General features: G+C 31.5%; 1 long non-coding RNA gene across 1 annotated transcript; it reads right to left on the bottom strand.

The window, feature by feature from the left end:
* On the bottom strand, nucleotides 555-3,005 carry LOC107643692. Its single transcript, XR_002363108.1, has 3 exons — nucleotides 1,971-3,005; nucleotides 1,775-1,854; nucleotides 555-817 (listed from the first exon to the last, which is right to left on the bottom strand). It is a non-coding gene; the product is annotated as an uncharacterized LOC107643692 (long non-coding RNA).

The raw sequence follows: 4,109 nt of genomic DNA, 5'->3' as shown, positions 1-4,109 counted from the left end.
CGGGGACTCGGATATGGCATTGTAGCGTCGTTTATTGGTATTGCAATGATAGTGTTCTTTCTTGGTACATGTACCTACCGGTTTCTTAGGCCAGGCGGAAGTCCTATTACAACTTACAAGAATCTGCCAAGTGGCTGTTGCTTCTTTACATAAGACAAAATTGGAGGTACCTCAAGATACCTCTTTCCTCTATGAAACTGTGGCAGAGAATTCATCTGTTGAAGGAAGTCTTAAACTCGAGCATTATACTCATTATTTCAAGTCTCAGATTACTAGGATCCTTGTGTACTTAAGTTTATTCTATTTGGTTCAAAGGCAGTGTATGCATTGATGGCTGGGTTACAAGATTAAGTATATCGTTCTGATACTTGAACTGTGTTAAAAGGGGATTAAATAATAAAAGGCTCATCCAAACACTATTTTAAAAAATAATAATACTAAAACTAGATTTTGGCTGAATTCCACATAGGATACATCTAGTAATTTGGTGACTAACGGAAACGAGAACTTTGATCAAAATCACTTACGCCAAGCATATGATGACACTGAAAAACTTGCACAAGATTTTTTCATAACTCTTAATTTTAGTGTAATAATCAAAACATGGATCAAAATTTAAAGTATATCTTCATTACAATGGATGGGCTTTCGAAACCACATTGCCATTTTAATTGCTATGAAAGCAATTGAAGGCTAAATTCTACTATCCGCAGCCAATATAAAAAATTACTCTCATGAAGCCTATATTTTGATATTGAAATAATCCGGGTCAAAGTGATGCAACCGTACATAACCGTCTTCACCTCCACTTGAAAAACTACAAAACACACGATATATCAGATGCCCATTAAAATAAATGAAAGAAACAATTCAAAGTAATCCAGAACCATGTATCACACACTATACATGAAGGATAGCAAGTTAAAACAATTTACTAAACACTGATGAAACAAAAATATAACTACTCCCCCATTATCAAAACAAGTTACTTTGTAGGTTCATTGAAAAATTCATATATAATTGTCTAAATACGTTAATTTTTCAAAAAGATACTTATTTTGAGGGAGTAACTTGAAATATATGAATATTTTTTTAAAGAAAGAAGTACCTACATCCATTCTTACGAATCCAATGCTACATATTATATGAAATCAAGTTTAAGTTGTTCACCTGAACAATTGCTACATGCATTTGAAGGAACTTCACTTGGATAAAACGGTCATAATATCTAAGAATGTTGCACTTACAAACTAACCCATTACAATGCAATAGAGGTATATTATCCAAGCCAACAGTAAATTTTAATCTATGCTACCAAATGTTGAGGCTTACATATTATATATCATTTATCAAGTCATCATATATATATATATATATATATATATATATATATATATGGCATTAGAATAAGATTAAAAATGCCAACAATATTTAAATAGCGTAATGCCAGATTTCAACACTATCACCATTATACGAATGATGATATTTTGCATATACACACTATAGAGATCTAAACCAATTCCCACGGTTGGGTACATGTATTAGGTAATCATATTACATTCTATATATCACAAATTATTTTCAACAATTAACCATTAAAATGGTAAGGGTAATATAATCATGGCCGTAGTTTTCAACATTGGAAGTGCTAACTAGCATAACTAAGTTGTGGTAAAGTTCCAATAATGAAAGAATACTAGCATTCCATGAATCCATGTTGCAACATGAAAATTTCAAACGGGAAGGGGAGGGGAAGGAAGAACAGCGGTGATACCTTTTCCCATCAGGGTTAAAGGCTAATGCATTAATTGGTCCAAAATTCCCTTTAACATCACCAATTTCTTCTTGAAGAATCTAGGTAAATAGAAAAGGAATACATCATACAAATAATAAGCAGGATAATTGGATAATCATGCAGCTCAGGTCATTATGGAACTGAAACAGACAATAAGAGAGAGAACTAAATATACCTTATCAAAGAATTTGGCTTCAAATTTCCCAGCTCTATGATCAGTAGTTGTAAGGAGGAGATATTATAAGGAGGAAATAAAAAGGAAAAGTATGTGCGCCTTAATTGAAAATTTGATACTAAAATATACTGTTAGGAAAAAGAATTTCTAAATCAAACATTGCAGTTTTATTGAGATCAAACATTGCAGTTTTATTGAGTTCAATTTTACTGTTCAATTCATGTGAAGAAAGAAACAAATGCAGAAATAATGTGAAAATAAGCTGATAAGAAAACAGAAAGTATAATTTATATTAAGCAATTAAAAATAAAAACATAAGAGAATGGTTTTAATATAACACCAATCCCAAACTATGAACAATATTGATTATTATGCAAAACTAGAATTCAAGACTAAGCTAAAAATGAAAAATTAGGACTTCAAAAATAAGAAACTCCACTCCAAAATCCTATAAAATAAAAACTAGAAGAAAATTGCTAAATCAGAAACACCATGATCTATCCTCTTGAATCCAAGAAAGGTACATCAATTTGCCGTTAGGAAGCCACTCAAGATCCACATCAGAACCATTCACTTGGAACTTCTTTGGAGGTTCACTTGAGTAAGCCGAAAATTGGCCATCACTCTTAACCTTGAGCATAGCAACACCCTCAACATATTCCACTTCTTGAATTACACCTTATTGAGCATATTTATTAGTCCTATTGGTGCAAATTTGATGCTGCTAGATAGCACTCACTCCAGATTTGTCACTACTCCCCTTCCCCTAATGAAATGCCCAAAAGAAGCTTTTGATGAGGGTAAAAAAGATGCATGTTTTGCCCTAACTAGACAGAATCAACTTGCTTTACTTGTAATCAAGCATTTCTTATAAATAGTACACAAATTCAGAATTGCAGAAGTGCACAAATTCAAAAGAAAATGAGCCAAATTGAAAACAAGGTAATTTCATGATAGCAGCAATTTCCTAATTTAAATAGTTGAATTATATAATAGTGAATAGTGAATAGTAGAATGTGAATTATATAATACTGGAATTACATGAATAGTTGTATTTCTTGATAGCAGTAATTTCCTCAGGCTTGAACTGCACTACACAAAACCAACTAAAAACAGAACAAGTAAAACTATTTCAGATCTACAAGGATCACTTGACTTGTTCTATGAACCAAACACTTGAAATCCCCAGCCACATCTTACTTGCACAAGTGATGTGAATACACAATTTCATATATAACAATAACGAGTGTATGATTGATCTTATGTTCTTACATACTAATAAAAAGGAATGTAATGCATCTCATATCAGATAATCACACAGTCCAAACTCCAAGTCATTCCTAATTACTCCCTCCAAGCCTTAATTTACAGCATAAATTGCACTTAACAAGTAAAACATTAAGAATCTGAAAAATTAATCAATTAGCTCCAGTTGATAAAACTAAATAGCTATGGTTAAAGCACGAATGTATCGAATTAACACCAAAACCATAGGATATGTCACATGCAAATCAGATCTGATAAATCGGAGGAAAATTATCGGGAAAAAAAAGAACGAGATGATTATGAAAAACAAAGCACTAAGAAAGAAGGAAATTTTGGAGAGACAAATTTAGAAGTATTAAAGATAACCTAAAGAAAATTAGAGCTGAACCCAAACACTGCCGTCTTGGCTAAATAGTGGCCAAATACTGATGATGAGAACGAGCTTCTGCACCTTAATCTCTCTCATTGGATTCGCAAGTTTCTTCTCTGAAAGCCTGTTCTCATTTTCATTCCAAATCAAACACACAAACAAGCAAATAAAAGAAAACAAGAGAAAATTTGAGCGATTACCATTTGATTTGGATTTGAACTAATATGAAGGTGGCAGAACTGAGAGTGAGAGATGGTCTTTGAGAGTGTTGATGAAGAATTTTTTTGATTTTTTTGTCAGATGCAGTTTTTTTTGTATGAACATGATCAGAAATTAGGGTTCATGAGGGAGTAATAAAGCATTAATAAGATTGAAACAATCTTTTTTATTGTTCATGAATAATGAATAACTAAATGTATTTTTGTTTTATTTGTCAAATTATTTAAAATTTAAAATTATAAGATTAAAGTTAGTTAAATTTAAATTTTTAATTAATTTAAATA

The sequence above is a fragment of the Arachis ipaensis genome, chromosome B05, assembly GCF_000816755.2.
Source record: "Arachis ipaensis cultivar K30076 chromosome B05, Araip1.1, whole genome shotgun sequence".
NCBI classification, from domain to species: domain Eukaryota; kingdom Viridiplantae; phylum Streptophyta; class Magnoliopsida; order Fabales; family Fabaceae; genus Arachis; species Arachis ipaensis.
This window is presented reverse-complemented; position numbering and strand designations above follow the sequence as displayed.